Below are 19,176 nucleotides of genomic sequence, written 5' to 3'. Positions count from 1 at the left end.
TATAGGTATTAACTCTTCTTTAAATGTTTGGTAGAGTTCCCCTGGAAAGCCATCTGGCCAAGTGTAGGTATTTTCTACTGACCTGCATTCCAATTTAGTAATTCTCTCTTTAAATGTATCTAGGCTGCTGATAAAACTTATCTCTTGAGTTCTTGATTTCATTTATTCTATTTTTAAGTTCTAGGATTTCCAACTGATTCTTTTAGAGCTTTTTCTCTGATGAAATTTTTCATCTTGTCTCCTATTTTCTTACATGTATTAATCATGGCTACTTTAACACCTTTGTCAGATATGTGCAATATTCCTGTGGGTCTGTTTCTCATAGCTTTCAGTTAAACCTTGATTCTTTATATGTCTGATTTTTTGTGTATGCCAGACATTGTGTATGAAAAAATATAGAGAGAATTTGAGGCTTTGGATAATGCAATGTTCCTTCAGAGAGGACTTACCTTTGCTTTCAACCATCAACTTGGCTGGGTCCATATCACCCTCATCCAGACAGGAATTGAAGCTGTGTTTCAGTCTTTGTGAGGGCTTGTCTATTTCTGTTTCACTTTTACTCTTTAGGTATAGTTCTTCAGGTCCTCAACTAAAAGCCAGGACTTTTTTCAGGGACATCTTCTTTGGTGGGCCTGAGCTTCCATTTCACCCCCTGCAACCAATGAACATGCCAGGAGTCTCCTCACCTTCTCAGCCTGTCATCCCTAGGTTTCACTTTCAGAATCAGAATTTTCCGTGAGGGGTAAAGCTTACCTTTCTTGTTTTCTCTCTTTTTCCATATCCTGACCTTTCAAGTTCTCACTTATGAAATGCAAACATATTTTTGTTAATTTTTTCTCAGAAGGAGGGTTTGTCTAAACCCCGCTAGTTAGCCATTGTTGGAAGTGGGAACGTTTCTGATTGCTTTGTGGGAAAATTATTTTAGGGTGGAAAGAGTGGAATCACAGTAGTTAGGAGAATATTTTAGTAATCCAGGTGACAGTGATATTGTGCTGTCAGGAGTAGTAGTAGAAATAAGGAGAAAATTAGACATATTTGTAATAAACAAAATATGTAATAACATATTTGTTAACAGAAATAACTAACTGATAGATGTGGAATAAGAGAAAAAAAGTATTATGGATGACTTTGAGGTAGTTGTCTTAAATAACTGAATGAGGATGGTGTCATTACTTTGGATAGGGAAGAGTGAGGGCAAAGTAGGTTTAGGTGAGAATAAATGTGCAAATTACAAATATACTCCTTTCAGTATGCATTTGTATCTATGTGAGCAAGGATCCTGACCCAGATGGAGAAAACTCAGGACTTATTCAGAGCCACTGTTATTCAGTGGACCCCTGAGTCCATTTCTCCTTTGATCTTAAAACTCACTCTCCTCATGTGGTAGAACACATCCCTAAAACCCTGGAATTACAGGAATTAACCAAGTTAATACAACTCTAGGACCTTCTGGTCTAAGTAACTCTAACTCTCAAAACCTCAGTTTCCTTATTTGTCAAATGGGTCTAATAACCCCTGCCCTGTCTACCCTCTCCCTGTATGCTCTTCTAAGTTCCTGGGAAGGGCAACGTCTATTAGATTTGCAGAAGTGCTATTTAAGCTGTAAGTGCTGTAATAACTTAAAATAGTGTGCTTCTGTATTTTCAGATACCTCAGAAACATTGTGGGAAGTGAGGAAGGAACTAACAAATCTATTTAGTGAACCAGTCCTGCCCTACCATATACCTGGATTAGGTTTTCCTTAGGCAACAGGCAATAAGGCACCAAGGGGAGCAGTGTTTATGTGGGGAGCTGGAAGACAGGATTCCCTCTGCAGAGACAACAGTGAGCAAAGGTGAGCAGAACCTGTAAAAGCCTCTTTTCCTAACCTTCCAGTCTCAGGAGCCATAAACAGAATGCTGAACAGCAGAGCACTGAGCAGGAGAGGCAGTTTCCAGTTACTCCAACAACTGTTCTATCTTTAAAAACAGGCAGCCCAACTCTGGACAGGAACTGAAGGGATGGACTGCTAGGCATGGGAACTTAAGTGCCAGGCTTTCAGCATTGCAGAGGCCAGAGCTGGCAGGTGGAAGATGAGGACTTTTCCAAATGTGTGGGCCTATCTGAAGAGTAAAGTCAAGTTAGAGTGGGAAGGGGAACAGTTGATGAGACCAGGCTGCAGAGTTTGGATTTGACTTTCAGGGCAAATGACTAAAACCTGGACAGAGAGAGCAATGGGGAGGACCTTCTCATGGGAACACTGACCTGTGGCTGAGAGGAATGTGACCCCACAGGGAAGGAACTGGAGAAGTAAATATCTAACTGTATGGTCCTCTTTACTTCTGATCTCCTGCTGGTGCTCCCACTGGCAAAACCCAACCAGAATTTCTTAAAGCCTGTTTAAGCAAATGCAAATATATTTTACTTCTTCTGTTGCTGCTGCTTCTGCTTCCACTTTTCTTTTGTCTTTCTTTTCTCTTCTTTCTTCTTCAAAAGCATGATATTAAAAATGCTGTTCTGAAACTTTGCCTTTTTCACTTAACACTACATCTTAGAAATTGTCCTATAAATTGCTTTTTCTTTTGGCTACATAATATCCATTATATAGATGTTCCATGTTTGATTTGCCCAATTCCGTATTCCTATTCTAACTCATGGGGAAAGCAACGACCACATATGTTCATCATTTCACATTTATACAAATATAGCTGTAAATAAATTGCTAAAGATGGAATTGCTGGGCCAAGGGTCACGTGCATTTAAAAGTTTAAAAGATAGTCCAAATTAACCTCCATAAGGGTAATACCAATTTATATTCTCATCAGGAGAATATGTTGCCTTAGTATAGTTTTAATTCATATTTTTCTTTAAATTTTTTTTTTAAATTCCAGTATAGTTAACATACAGTCTTATATTACTTTCAGGTGTACAATATAGTGATTCAACAATTCTTTTTTAAAAAATGTTTATTTAGTTTAAGAGAGAGGCTCACATGCAAGCGGGAGGAGGGGCAGAAAGACAGAATCCCAAGCAGGCTCCCTGCTGTCAGCGAGGAGCCCTACGCAGGGGACTCAATTCCATGACCATGAGCATGACCCAAGTTGAAATCAAGAGTTGGATGCTTAACTGAGCTACCCTGACACCCATCGATTCAACAATTCTGTAAATCACTCAGTGCTCTTCATGATAAGTGTACTCTTAATCCCCATCACTTATTTCACCCATCCCCTACCCACCTCCCTTCTGGTGACCATCCATTTGTTCTCTATAGTTAGGAGTCTGTTTTTTGGTTGGTCTCTTTTTTACTTTGTTCTTTTGTTTTGTCTCTAAATTGCACATATGAGTGAAATCATATGGTATTTGTCTTTCTCTGACTGACTTATTTCACTTAGCGTTATATTCTCTAGGTCCATCCACATTGTTGTAAATGGCAAGATTTCATTCTTTTTATGGAGGTTTAATATTCCATTGCATATATACCACATCTTTATCCATTCATCTTTTGAGGGACACTTGGGCTGCTTTCATAATTTGGCTATTGTAAATAAGCTGCAGGAAAAAATGCTTTTGTATTTTTTAGGTAAATACCCAGTAGTAGAGTTATTGGATCATATGGTAGTTCTTTTTTAATTTTTTGAGGACCCTCCATACTATTTTCCACTGTGGCTACACCAGTTTGTTTTCCCACAACAGTGCACAAGCATTCCTTTTTCTCCACACTCTTGCCAACATTTGTTGTTCCTTGTATTTTTTATTTTAGCCTTTCTGATAGGTGTGAGGTGATATTTCATTGTAGTTTTGATTTGCATTTCTCTGATGATGAGTGATGTTGAGCGTCTTTTCGTGTGTCTGTTGGCCATCTGCATGTCTTCTTTGGAAAAATGTTCTCATCTTCTACCCATTTTTTAATTGAATTGTTTGGTTTTGGGGTGTTGAGTTTGATACATTCTTTATAGATTTTGGACATTAACCCTTTGTTGGATATGCCATTTGCAAATATCCCCTCCCATTCAGTAGGTTGTCTTTTAGTTTTGATTGTTCCCTTGGCTTCACAAAAGTTTTTTTATTTTGATGTAATCCCAATAGTTTATTTTTGCTTTTCTTTCCCTTGGCCTTGGGAGACATGTCTAGAAAAAGGTTGTTACGGCCAGTGTCAGAGAATTTACTGCCTGTGCTCCCTTCTAGGATTTTTATGGTCTCAGGTGTCATATTTAGATCCTTAATCCACTTTGAGTTTATTTTGTGTGTGGTGTAAGAAGTGGTCCAGTTTCATTCTTTTGCATGTAGCTGTCCAGTTTTCCCAACATCATTTTTTGAAGAGACTTTTTCCCATTGCATATTCTTGCCTCTTTTGTTGAAGATTAATTGACCATATAATGGTGGTTTTATTTCTGGGCTCTCTAATGTGTTCCATTGATCTATGTGTCTGTTTTTGTGCCAGTACCATACTGTTTTGATTATTGCAGCTTTGTAATATATTTTGAAGTCTGGAATTGTGATACCTCCGGTTGTTTGTTTTGTTGTTGTTGTTGTTGTTTTAAAGATTGCTTTGGCTATTCGGGGTCTTTTGTGGTTCCATATAATTTTTAGGATTATTTATTCTAGTTCTGTGAAAATGCCATTGACATTTTGATAGGGATTGCATTAAATATGTAGATTGCTTTGAGTGGTATGGACATTTTAACAATATTTGTTCTTGCAGTCCATGAGCATGGAGTATCTTTCCGTTTTTTTTTGTATTGGCTTCCATTTCTTTCATCAGTGTTTTATAGTTTTCAGAGTACAAGTGTTTGTTGGTTAAATTAATTATTAGTTTTTTTATTATTTTTGGTGCAATTGTAAATGGGATTGTTTTCTTAATTTCTCTCTCTTCTATTTCATTATTAGTGTATAGAAATGCAATGAATATCTGTATGTTAACTTTGTATCCTGAGACCTTACTGAATTCATGCATCAATTCTAGTTGCTTTTTTGTTGGAGTCTTTAGGTTTTTCTGTATAATAGCATCATGCCATCTGCAAATAGTGGAAGTTTTACTTCTTTCTTACCAACTTGTATGCCTTTTATTTATTTTTGTTGTCTTCGAGTACTGTGTTGAATAGAAGTGGTGAGATTGGACAAGCTCATCTTGTTCCTGACCTTACGGGAAAAGTTCTCAGTTTTTCCCCAGTGAGTATGATGTTTGCAGTGGGTTTTTCATATGTGATCTTTATTATGTTGAGGTATGCTCCTCTAAATCTACTTTGTTGAAGATTTTCTTTTTATCACGGATGGATGTTGTACTTTGTCAAATGTTTTTTCTGCATCTATTGAAATGATCATATGGTTTTTATCCTTTGTCTTGTTGATGTGCTATAGCATGTTGATTGATTTGTGAATACTGAGCCACCCTTGCATCCCACAATACCACTTTATTGTGGTGAATGATTTTTTAATATATTGTTGGATTCAGTTTGCTAATGTTTTGTTGAGGATTTTGTATCTATGTTTATCAGAGATAGTGGCCTGTAGTTGTGGGTTGTTTTTTTTTTTTTGTAGTGTCTTTATCTGGTTTTGGTATCAAGGTTATGCTGACCTCATAGAATAAATTTGGAACATCTTTCCTTCCTCTCTATTTTTTCTTCTTTTAATGTTTGGCAGAATTCACCTGTGAAGCCATCTGGTCCTGGACTTTTGTTTGCGGGGAACTTTTTTATTTTTAACGTTTATTTACTTTGAGAGAGAGAGAGAGCATGAACTTGTACACGTGTGTAGAAGAGGGGCAGAGAGAGAGAGAGTGAGAGAGAGAAAGAGAGGGAGAATCCTAAGCAGGCTCTAGACTGTCAGTGCATAGCCCGATACAGGGCTCAATCCCAAGAACCATGAGATCATGACCTGAGCTGAAATCAACAGTAGATTTAACTGACTGAGCCACCCAGGTGCCTCTGCTGGGAACTTTTTGATTACTGATTCAATTTTTTTCCATAAGTGATCTGTTCAAATTTTCTATTTCTTTCTGATTCAGTTTTGGGAGGCTATATGTTTCTAGGAATTTGTCCATTTCTTCTAGGTTGTCCAATTGGTTGGCATATAGTTTTTCATAATATTCTCTTTTAATCCTTTGTATTGCTGTGGTGCTGGTTGTTATTCTTTCCTCTTTCATTTCTGATTTTGTCTATTTGAGTCTTGTCTTTCTATGTTTTTTGTTCTGTTTTGTTTTGATGAGTCTGGCTGAAGGTTTATCAAGTTAATCTTTTCAAAGAGCCCAGCTCCTGCTTTCATTGATCTGTTGTATTGTTTTTTTAGTTTCTGTTTTGTTTATTTCACTCTAATCTTTATAATTTCTTTCCTTCTACTGGTTTGGGTTTTCTTTGTTCTTCTTTTACTACTCCTTTAGGTGTAAGTTTAGGTTATTTGAGATTTTTCTTGCTTCTCAAGGTAGGCTTGTATTGCTATATACTTTCTTCTTAGAGCTGCTTTTGCTGCATCCCAGATTTTGTATCATTGTGTTTTCATTTTCATTTGTTTCCACATATTTTAATTTCTTCTTTGATTTCTCAGTTGGCCCATTCATTGTTTAATGCATGTTATTTAACCTTCACATGTTTGTGGCCTTTCCAGATTTTTTCTTGTGTTTGATTTCTAGTTTTACAGTGTTGTGGTCAGAAGAGATACATGGTATGGTTTCAATATTTTTTATTTGTTGAGACTTGTTTTGTGACCTAATATGTAATCTATTCTGGAGAATGTTCCATGTACACTTGAAAAGAATATATAGTCTGCCATTTTAGGATGAAATGTTCTGAATATATCTGTTAGATCCATCTGGTCTAGTGTGTCACTCAAAGCCGCTATTTCCTTGTTGATTTTCCATTTGGATGATCTGTTCATTGATGTAAATGGGGTGTCAAAGTCATCCCCTACTATTACTGTATTACTATTGATTACTTTTTGTATATTTGTTATTAGTTGCTTTATGTATTTGGGTGCTCCCATGTGGGTGAATAAATATTTACAGTGATATATTCTTGTTGGAGTGTTCCTTTTAGGATTAATTAGATAGTGTCCTTCTTGGTCTTTTGTTACAGTCTTTGTTTTAAAGTCTACCTTGTCTGATATAAGTATTGCTACCCTAGCTTTCTTTTCACTTCCTTTTGTATGATAAATTCTTCTCCATCCCTTCACTTTTAATCTGTATGTGTCTTTAGGTCTGAAATTAGTATCTTGTAGGTGATTACTTTAAGTTTTTTATCAGGTATGTTACTCATCTCCATTTCATTTAGGTCTCTTGCTGTGATTTTGTCCTGTTCTTTCATTTGGGACATATTCCTCCATCTCTTCGCTTTGCCTGACTGTGTCTGTTACATGTGTTAGGAATTCAGCTATGTCTCCTGCTCTTGAAAGTAGTGGCCTTATGAAGAAGAGGTCCTGTAGTGCCCTGCCGTGCAGTGTCCCCTGTTCCCTAGAACTGGTGCTTCAGGGGTGTCTCCTATGTGTGTTCTGTGTACCCTGCCATTGTGGCTGAGTCACTTTTGCCTTCAGTTATCAGCAATGGCTCTCTCTACCTGTTGTGGGCAGGGCTTGTTTCCTGTGTTGTTAATGGGTTAGTCTGAGGCCTCCAGTTTGAGGTTTGAGTTGAGTCAGGCCAGGCATTTTCCAGAGATGCAGTAGCACCGATATACAGAGTGCTTTCCCTGTGTTCTTCCCCGAGAAGTTTTGTTGGTGGGCAGAGCCTACATAGTCAGACCAGATGTCTGCTCCCAGGCCTCTGCTGGGCCACAGTTGGACTGGTGTCAGTGGTTATCTTCCCCATTCCCTGGGGCAGGTGTCACTTTGGAGTGGTACTGGTCCCTGTTGGAGCAGCCTGCATGCTGCCAGGCTTGTGGCATCACTCTGGATGGGCTCTATCTGAGGGCATATGGGGGTGGGGGGTGGTGTCTGAAGGAGAATACAGAAGCAGGGCAGGTGGTGTTAACAGGGTCTAAGAAGATTTGCTGTGGGAAGGGACCTACAGCTTCTGGAAGCCATGGCCTGCCAGGTTGGAGGGGGTGGATCCACAGAAGTGTGTGGGGATAGGGTGCCCTGTTAGCAAGTAAGTAGCGAATTTCAGCACTGCACTCGTTGCAGGTATCTACGTGTCTAGGCTAGGGCGTAGGGGAGGGAAATGGCACCTGCCAGCTCCTTGGTTCCTAGAGAAGTCTCCCAGTGATCCTGCCCCTTCAGCACATGCTCTGAGATTAGTAAACAGATCTTCTTCCTGTATACCTCAGGTGGTTTTCAAACTGCTGCTTCTATGCTGTATCTCCATGGGGCTGTTTGTGCTGTTTAAGGGCAGGGACTCAATTTCCTATTGCCCTCTCAGAGTTTTGAAAAATCCCACTGATTTTTAAAGTTCCAGATGTTAAGCCCTCTGATCGTAAGAACTCACAAAATTTGGCCCCTCTGGTTTTCAAAGCCAAACATTATGGGGATTTGTCTTCCCTGTGCAGTTTCCGCATGACTGGGGTACCTGATGTGAGGGTCTGTTTCTTTCCCCTCTCCTCCCCTGCAGTATCCCTCCCTTCCAGCACAATCCTCCAGGTCCATTTAGTTCCTGACTGTGTTTTCACTCTTCCTATCCTCTTTGATGTGGCCTCTTCTTTATATTTAGCTGTAGAGAGTCTATTCTGCCAGGTTTTGGGTTGTTTTCTGGGACATTTACACTGATATAGGTGTTAACCTAATTGTATTTATGAGACGGGTGAACTTAGGGTCCTCCTACTCTACATCTTCCATACTTATTTTATTGTCAGTGAAGTCAAGCATAATTTTATAATTTCTTTTTCAACTTTTATGTTGTGGTAAAATACACATAACATAAAATTTATCATCCTGGTCATATTTAAGTGTATATTTCAGTGGTATTAAATACATTCATGTTATGAGACCATCACCACTGTCCATCTCCAGAACTCTTTTCATCTTGTAAAACTGAAACTCTGTCCCCATTAAACACTGACCACCCATTTCCTCTCCCTCAGCCCCTGGCAACCACCATTCTACTTTGTTTTTATGACTTCGATTACTCTAAGTCCCTTAAATAAGTAGAATCATACAGTATTTGTCTTTTTGTGAGTAGCTCATTTTACTTAGCATAATGTCTTCCAGGTTTATCCATGTTGTAGTGTGTGTCACAATTTTGTTCCTTTTAAGGGTTGAATAGTATTCCATTGTATATATAGACCACATTTTGTTTATTCATTTATCTGTTGATAGACACGTGGGTTACTTCCACGTATTAGCTATTGTGAGTAATGCTGCTATGAAGATGGGTATACAAATATTTCTTTGAGAACTGTTTTACGTTCTTTTGGGTGAATACCCATAATGCATTTGCTGCATTATATGGAAATTATCTCTTTTTTAAAAAATTTTTAATGTTTATTTAGTTTTGAGAGAAAGAGTGTACGTGGGGGAAAGGGAGAGAGAGAGGAAGACACAGAATCTGAAGCAGGCACCAGATTCTGAGCTGTCAGCTGTCAGCTGAGATCATGACCTGAGCCGAAGTTGGATGCTTAACTGACAGAGCCACCCACGCACCCCGAAGTTGTCTCTTGTTTTTGAGGAAACACCATATAGTTTCCCACAGTGGCTGTACCACTTTACATTCATACCAACAGCACACAAAGGTTCCAATTTCTCCACATCCTTGCCAACACTTGCTGTTTTCTCTTTTTTTTTGATAGTAGCTATCCTAAGAAGTGTGAGGTGGTGTCTCATAGATTTTGGGGGGGGGGGGTAGGTGTTTAGTATAAATTTATTAATTGCTTTATATAAGCGCTAATGCTATGTACAATCATGCAGTTTTAAAAATACTTAACAAGAAAAAAATAAAAATAGTTAACAAGAGTTGTTATAGAACTATACATTACTGACATCATTGGGAAGCAAGGATTAATTGTTCATACTTTTGTAATGAAAGACACCTCATATTTACTTAGTTATTTCAAATATCTATGTCAAGATAGTCTACATTTAGCTTGCCCTGGGTGTGTTTTATTTATTTTATTTATTTATTATTTATTTTTATTTATTTTTTTAATTTACATCCAAGTTAGTTAACATATAATGCAACAATGATTTCAGGAGTAGATTCCTTAATGCCCCTTACCCGTTTAGCCCATCCCTCCTCCCACAACCCCTCCAGTAACCCTGTTTGTTCTCCATATTTAAGAGTCTCTTATGTTTTGTCCCCCTCCCTGTTTTTATATTATTTTTGCTTTCCTTCCCTTGTGTTCATCTGTTCTGTGTCTTAAAGTCTTCATATGAGTGAAGTCATATGATATTTATCTTTCTCTGACTGACTAGTTTCACTTAGCGTAATACCTTCTAGTTCCATCCACATAGTTGCAAATGGCAAGATTTCATTCTTTTTGATTGCTGAGTAATACTCCTTTGTGTATATGTACCACCTCTTCTTTATCCATTCATCCATTGATGGACATTTGGGCTCTTTCCGTACTTTGGCTATTGTCGATAGTCCTGCTATAAACATTGGGGTGCATGTGTCCCTTCGAAACAGCACACCTGTATCCCGTGGATAAATGGCTAGTAGTCCAATTGCTGGGTTGTAAGGTAGTTCTATTTTTCATTTTTTGAGGAATCTCCATACTGTTTTCCAGAGTGGCTGCCCCAGTTTGCATTCCCACCAGCAGTGCAAGAGAGAACCTCTTTCTCCACATCCTTGCCAACATCTGTTGTTGCCTGAGTTGTTGATGTTAGCCATTCTGACAGGTGTGAGGTGGTATCTCATTGTGCTTTTTATTTGTATTTCCCTGATGATGAGTGATGTTGAGCATTTTTATGTGCTTGTTGGTCATTTGCATATCTTTCTTTTAAGAAATGGCTCTTCAAGTTCTTTCCCCATTTTTAATCAGGTGTTTGTTATTTTGATTTTAGTTCTTTAAATATTCTGGGTATTAATCTCTTATCAGTTATATAATTTGCAAATATTTTCCCATTCTGTGGGTTGTTTTTTTACTCTATGGATAGTATCTTTTGATGCACAAATTTTTTGTTTTCCTGAAGTGCAATTTGTGTATTTTTTCTTATGTTACCTGTGGCTTTGTTGTCATATCCTTGAAATCATTGCCAAACCCAATGTTGTAAAGCTTTTCTCCAGTGTTTTTTCTACGAATTATATTATTTTAGGTTCTTGATCCATTTTTAGTTAATTTTTGTATGAAGTGTTAGGTAAGGGTCCAAATTCATCTTTTGCATGTGGACATCCAGCTTTGCCAGCACCATCTGTTGAAAAGAAAATGTCCTTTCCCTATTGAATGGTCTTGACACCCTTATTAAAAAATCATTTGACCATATATGTAAGAGTTTATTTCTGTGCTCTGTATTCTATTCTAATGGTCGATATGTCTGTCATTATATCACACTGGTTTGATTACTGTAGCTTTGTAGTAAGTTTTGAAATCAAGATTTGTGAGTCCTCCAACTTTGTTCTTCTTCTTCAAAGTAATTGCAGCTATTCATGGCCCCTTAACAATTCCATATGAATTTCAGTGTTGGCGCTTCCATTTCTGCAAGAAAGGCGGTTGAAATTTTGATAGGAAGCACATCAAATCTTCAGCTCATTTGGAGTAATATTGCCAGTTTAACAATTTTAATTCTTCCAACACAGGAACATGTGATGTCTTCCATTTATTTACATCTTTTAAAATTTCTTTCAATGTTTTGTAATATTCACTGTGAAAGTCTTTTACTTTCTTGGTTACATTTATTTCTTAGTATTTTCTCCTTTTTGGTTCTATTATAAATGAAAATATTTTCTAAATTTCCTTTTCAGATTGTTCTTTGCTAGTGTATAGAAATATAACTGATTTCTGCCTGTTAATCTTTTAATCTGAAATTTGCTGAATTTATTAACTCTGTGTGTGTGTGTGTGTGTGTGTGTGTGTGTTCTTTAGGATGTTCCAAATACAATTCATATTATCTGTGAATAGGAATAGTTTTACTCCTTCTTTCCAATTTAGATGGCTTTTATTTATTTTTCTTGCCTAATTGCTCTAGCTAGAGAACTTCTATTACACTGTTGAATATAAATGGTTGAGGCACCTGGGTGTCTTAGTCGGTTAAAACAGCCAACTTTGGCTCAGGTCATGATCTCACAGTTTATGGGGTTGAGCCCCGTATTGGGCTCTCTGCTGTCAGCATGGAGCTCTCTTTGGATCCTCTGTTTCACTCTCTCTCTGCCACTCCTCTGCTTGCTCTCTCTCTCTCTCTCTCTCTCTCTCTCAAATAAATAAACATTTTTAAAAATGGTGAAAGTGGGCATCCTAGTCTTACTCCTGATCTCTAAGAGGTAAGGCTTTCAGTCTTTTACCATTGGGTATGATGTTAGTGGTGAGTATTTTGTAAATGCCTTTTATCATATTGAGGAAGTTCCCTTCTAATCCTAGCTTGTTGAGTGCTCTTATCAACACTCATGAAAGGGTGTTGCGATTGTCAAATGTTTTTTTCCTCCATAAACTGAGAAGATGTTGCATTTTTTTTAATCTCCATTTTTTATTAAGGATATGTATTACCCTGGTTGATTTTCGTAAGTTGAACCGCCCTTATGTTCCTTAGGAAAATCTCTCTTAGTCATGGTGTATAATCCTTTTAATATGCTGCTGGATTTGGTTCACTAGGATTTATTTTATTGAGAATTTTTGCATCTATATTCATAATGAATATCCATCTATATTTTTCTTTTCTTATATTGTCTTTGGCTCAGGTATCAGGGTAATGTTGGCCTCATAGAATGAGTTATGAAGTGTTCTTTCCTGATCTGTTTTTTAGATGAATTTGAAAACAATTGGTGTTAGTTACCCAAGTGTTTGGTAGAAATCAAAAGTGAAACCATCTGGTCCTGGGCTTTTCTTTGTCGCAAAGTTTTTTTTATTACTAATTCAGTCTTTTTACTTGTTAGAAGCTTATTCAGATTTTATATTTCTTCTTCAGTAATTTTTGGCAGTTTGTGTGTTTCTAGGAATTTATCCATTTCATTTAGTTTTTCTAATTAACATATATAATATATATATTATATATTAATATAATATAATTATATATTAACATATATTTTATGTTATATATAGTACATATCATATTATATATTAATATATATTTATATTATATATTATATTAATATTATAATATATTAATATATATTGTGTATTATATTTTAATATATTAAGATATATTAATAATATATTATTAATATTATAATATATAATATATTAATATGTTATATATTTTAATATATATTTATATATATTTTAATATATATTTTTTCAAGTTCATGATTCTTTTTTTTTTCAATATATGAAATTTATTTTCAAATTGGTTTCCATACAACACCCAGTGCTCATCCCAAAAGGTGCCCTCCTCAATACCCATCACGCACCCTTCCCTCCCTCCCACCCCCCATCAACCCTCAGTTTGTTCTCGGTTTTTAAGAGTCTCTTATGCTTTGGCTCTCTCCTACTCTAACCTCTTTATTTTTTTTTCCTTCCCCTCCCCCATGGGTTTCTGTTAAGTTTCTCAGGATCCACATAAGAGTGAAAACATATGGTATCTGTCTTTCTCTGTATGGCTTATTTCACTTAGCATCACACTCTCCAGTTCCATCCACGTTGCTACAAAGGGCCATATTTCGTTCTTTCTCATTGCCACGTAGTACTCCATTGTGTATATAAACCACAACTTCTTTATCCATTCATCAGTTGATGGACATTTAGGCTCTTTCCATAATTTGGCTATTGTTGAGAGTGCTGCTATACACATTGGGGTACAAGTGCCCCTATGCATCAGTACTCCTGTATCCCTTGGGTCAATTCCTAGCAATGCTATTGCTGGGTCATAGGGTAGGTCTATTTTTAATTTTCTGAGGAACCTCCACACTGTTTTCCAGAGTGGCTGCACCAATTTGCATTCCCACCAACAGTGCAAGAGGGTTCCCGTTTCTCCGCATCCTCTCCAGCATCTATAGTCTCCTGATTTGTTCATTTTGGCCACTCTGACTGGCGTGAGGTGATATCTGAGTGTGGTTTTGATTTGTATTTCCCTGATGAGGAGCGACGTTGAGCATCTTTTCATGTGCCTGTTGGCCATCAGGATGTCTTCTTTAGAGAAGTGTCTATTCATGCTTTCTGCCCATTTCTTCACTGGGTTATTTGTTTTTCGGGTGTGGAGTTTGGTGAGCTCTTTATAGATTTTGGATACTAGTCCTTTGTCCAATATGTCATTTGCAAATATCTACTCCCATTCCATTGGTTGCCTTTTAGTTTTGTTGGTTGTTTCCTTTGCTGTGCAGAAGCTTTTTATCTTCATAAGGACCCAGTAGTTCATTTTTGCTTTTAATTCCCTTGCCTTTGGGGATGTGTCAAGTAAGAAATTGCTACGACTGAAGTCAGAGAGGTCTTTTCCTGCTTTCTCCTCTAGGGTTTTGATGGTTTCCTGTCTCACATTCAGGTCCTTTATCCATTTTGAGTTTATTTTTGTGAATGGTGTAAGAAAGTGGTCTAGGGGAAAGAGCATCAGTGGGGGAAAGGGGCAGAGGGGAAGAGAGAGATAATCCCAAGCAGGCTTCACATTTAGCATGGAACTCGATCCCACAACCCTGGGATCATGACCTGAGCCTAAATCAAGAGTCAGACACTCAACTGACTGAGCTACCCTGTTGCCCCTCATTTAGGTTATCTAATTTGTTGGTGTACAGTTCACAGTGACTTCTTATACTCCTTTTTAGTTCTTTAAGATCAGTAATAATGTCCCACTTTCATATTTTATTTTAGCAATTTCAGTCTTCTCTACTTTTCCTATATCCAACTAAGATTAATGAATTCTGTTGATCTTTTCAGAGAAACAAACATTTTTTAGTTGTTTCTCTATATTGCTTTCTATTTTCTATTTTCTTTACCTACTGAGAATTATTTCTTTCCTTCTACTAGCTTTGAGTTTAGATTGCTCTTGTTTTTCTAATGTAAATTTCAGTTAGGTTATTGATTTGAGTTCTTTCTTCTCTTTTAATGCTATATATCTCTATTTGAGTACTCTTCTCAATGTATCCCATAAGTTTTAGTATTTTGAGTTGTTTTGTTTTCATTAATGTCCAAGTATTTTCTCATTTTTCTTGTGATTCCTTCTTTGATCCATTGATTGTTTAATGTGTTGCTTAATTTCCACATATTTATGATTTTTCCAAATTTCCTTCTGTTACTGATTTCTAATTTCATTCCATTCTTATTGGAGAAAATATCTTCTATGATTTCATTTTTTTAACTTATTGGGACTTTTTGATGGGTGAATATATATAGTTTACCCTGGAAAATGTTCCCTGTGCACTTGAGAAGAATATATATTCTTCTGTAGTTAAGGTAAATGATCTACATATGTCTCTTTGGTTAGTTGGTTTACAGTGTTAAGTTGTCTATTTTCTTTTTTGTCTTTTTTTAGTTGTTCTGTCAATTATTGAAAATAGGGTGTTGAAATACCCAACTATTAGAGTAGAATTTTCTGTTTCTCCCTTCAGTTCTGTCAGTTTTGCTTCATATATTTAGACTGTGTTGTCATACTGCATATATATTCACAATTGTTATATTTCTAGTGAGAGTGACCCTGTTCTTAATGTCTAATACCTCATTTGTCTCCTGAAATCATTTTTTACTTAAAGTATATATTTTTGTCTCTTATCAGTTTAGCTACTCCTGTTCATTTATGGTTATTATTTGCTTGGAGTTTATTTCCATCCTTTTACTTGCAACCCAGTTGTATCTTTGATTCTAAAATGGGTCTCCTGTAGAGATCATATTATTGGGTAGGGTTTTTTGTTTTTTTGTTTTCTTTTCTATTCTGTCAGTCTTTGAGTTTTGTTGAAGATTTTCATCCATTTACATTTAAAAGTAATTACAATTAATGACTTACTTCTTCCATTTTGTTAATTGGTTTTCTAAAATCTTATAGTTTTTGTTCCTCAATTCCTCCATTGTTGACTTTTGTTTTTGTTTCTTATTTTTATGTATGTTGGTATACGGTGTGATGCTTAATTTTGTTTCAACTTGACTAGGCTAAGGGGAAAATATTATTTTGGGGTGTGTCCGTGAAGGTGTTCCTGGAAGAGATTAGCATTTGATTTAGTAGACTGGTAAAGAGATCCATCTTTACCAATGTGGGTGGACATCATCCAATCCACTGAGGGCCTGAATAAGACAAAAAAGCAAAGGTGAATTCCTTCTTTATTTTCTTGAGCTGAAAAGTCTATTTCTTCCTGCCCTCAGACATCAGAGCTCCTGGTTTTTGGGCCTTTGGACTCTAGGACTTACACAGAAGCCTTACTTCTTATGCCTTTGGGCTTGGACTAGGAATTTCACTGTTGGCTCCGTTTCTTGGGTTTTTGGACTCAGATTGAATTTTAATACTAGATTTTCTGGATCTCCAGCTTGTAGACACCAGACTGTGGGACTTCTTGGCATCTATAATCACATGAACCAACTCCTGTAATAACTTTTCTATGATATATATCTACATATATCCTATTGGTTCTGTTTCTCTGGAGAGCCCTAAATAATACACACAGTTTTATTTCCTTCTTACTTCCTTTTCTGTGTAGTTTTTAGTCTGGGAATTACAATAACAATCTAGCTTGAATTAATACCAACTTAGCTTCAAAAGTAACAAAATCTCTTCTATACAGATCCATACCCCCTGCCACATTGTTGTTGTCAAAAATGACATCTTTATGCATAGTGTGCCCAATTAACATAGTTTTATAATTATTGTTTTATGTATTTGTCTTTTAAATCATACAGAAAAAAACAGGAGTTACAAATTGAAAATATAATAATGTGGGTTTATATTTACTTAATGTAGTTACCTTTACAGTGTTTTTTATTTTTTTATATAGTTTGAAATTACAGCCTAGTATTCTTCATTTCAATCTAAAGGATACTTTAGCATTTCTTTTGCAGCAGGCCTACTGGTGACAAACTTCCTCAACTTTTGTTTATCTTGGAATGTCTTGATTTCTCTTTTATTTTTGAAGGAAAATTCGCTTAATATAGAATTCTTTATTGGAAAGTTTTTTTTCTTTTAGCATTTTAAATATGTAATTCCACTGCCTCCTGGCCTCCATTATTTTGGATGAGAAATTGGCTGTTAATCTTACTGAGGATCCTTCTTGTGATGAAATACTTCTGTTGCTTTCAAGATACTCTTTGTCTTTGTCTTTCAACAATTATAATGTGTCTCACTGTGGATCTCTTTGAATTTATCTTACCTAGAGATTTGTTGAGCTTGTTAGAGATCTGTCAAAGTTGAAGACTCTCTTGGCAATTATTCCTTCAAATACTCTTTCTTTTTTTTTTTTTTTAATTTTTTTTTCAACGTTTATTTATTTTTGGGACAGAGAGAGACAGAGCATGAACGGGGGAGGGGCAGAGAGAAAGGGAGACACAGAATCGGAAACAGGCTCCAGGCTCTGAGCCATCAGCCCAGAGCCTGACGCGGGGCTCGAACTCACGGACCGCGAGATCGTGACCTGGCTGAAGTCGGACGCTTAACCGACTGCGCCACCCAGGCGCCCCGTTCAAATACTCTTTCTGCTCCTTTCTTTTTTATCCTTCTGGAATTTGCATTGTGTATATATTGGTATTCTCAATGGTGTCTCACGTGTAACTGAGGCTCTATTAATTTTTCTTCATTTTTTTTTTTTCTATTCCTCAGACTGGATAATCTCACTTGGCCTGTCTTCAAGTTTGCTGATTTTTTTTTTTTTTTGGCCTGTTCAGATCCACTGTTGAATTTTTTATTTCATTTATTGTACTTTTCAACTCTAAAGTTTCTAATTGATTTCTTTTATACTTTCCATTTCTACATTGATATTTTCTGTTTGGTGGACGTTGTTGTCCTGGTTTCCTTTTAGTTCTTCATTCCTGCTTTCCTTAGTACTTTGAGCATAATTAGGACAGTTAATTTAAAAATCTTTGCCTAGTGAGTCCAATAGCTGGATTTCCTCAGGGATAGTTTTTCTTTATTTCTTTTTTCATGTGAATGAGAAATATTTTCTTGTTTCTCTTTAGTTCTTCATAACTTTTTGTTCAAAACTGAATATTTTTAGTATTATACTGGGGTAATTCTAGAAATCAAAATTCCTCCCTTTCCGTGGTTTGTTTTTGCTACTCATAGTTTGTAGTTGTTTGTTTAGAGACTTTTCTAGACTACTTTTATAAAGACTATATTCTTTGTCATGTGTGATCATAAGGTCTCTGGTTAGCTTAGTAGTCAGCTAGAAAAATTTGACAAACTTCCTTAAATACCTAGAGCCAAAACAACAACAACAACAACAACAACAACAACAACAACAAAAACAGTGACAACAATCCTCCTATCATTGCAGATTAACTATGTTGATGTACACTCCTTTAGTGCTTTTAGCCAGGCTCTTTACATCTCTACTTTGTCCTTCACTTCCCACTTGTGTGGAGCCCAGAGATCTGCCAGGGGTGAAAATCTAGGATGTTCTCAGGCTTTTTCTAAACATGGTTCCAACCCTGGGCATGCATGTGTCTCTTTAGATTCCCTAGTGTATGTGGAACCTTCCAAAGTCTTTATTCCCTCATGAATTTTTTCCCCAGCCTCTTATTTCCAAGCTTTTTGGTTTGTGTACTGTGTGCCTGTGTGTTATACCTTGCACCAGGAGGTTGTATCTGATATATTTCCTTCTAAATACTTTGAGAGATGCTGTCCAGGAGAAAATTCCAAGGTGGGAAATACAAAGGCAAGCCATTAGCCAATCCTTCAGGGAACCTCCAGACACATCAAACCACCCAACCACAGTTCCTTGAGAGCAAAGTTCATATTACCATCTCTGGTATCAGCAAACCACACCAGGAACATGGGCTGCCATCCCCATGGATGCCACCAAGCTGGGGAGTGGAGGGTAGTAAATGAGTAAGTTAAAACACCACAATACTCTCTTATCAAAATATAGCAGTTTCTATATATTCCACTTTCCTCCACTGGAGGATTTCAGAAAGTAGTGACATAACGTGACTTAGGTTCTAACAGGAGCCAGGATTCCCCAGTCTGGTGTGTGCAGAATAGATTGAAGAGGGGTCAGGGGAGAAGGAAGAGCACCATTAGGAGGCCCTTGCAGTCATCCAGGCAAGAAATGATGGCAGCTTGTGCCGT

The 19,176-nt window shown here is 36.8% G+C and overlaps 1 protein-coding gene across 5 annotated transcripts in view; it reads left to right on the top strand.

Moving 5' to 3' along the window:
* The window catches only part of CA2H3orf20 (chromosome A2 C3orf20 homolog), a 98,978-nt gene that overhangs the window by 67,826 nt on the left and 11,976 nt on the right, over window positions 1-19,176 (top strand). The gene's annotated exons all lie outside the window — the stretch shown is intronic.

Source organism: Leopardus geoffroyi, chromosome A2 (genome assembly GCF_018350155.1).
Source record: "Leopardus geoffroyi isolate Oge1 chromosome A2, O.geoffroyi_Oge1_pat1.0, whole genome shotgun sequence".
Lineage (NCBI taxonomy): Eukaryota > Metazoa > Chordata > Mammalia > Carnivora > Felidae > Leopardus > Leopardus geoffroyi.
Note: the sequence above shows the minus strand (reverse complement) of the source record. Positions and strands in the feature narration are given on the sequence as shown.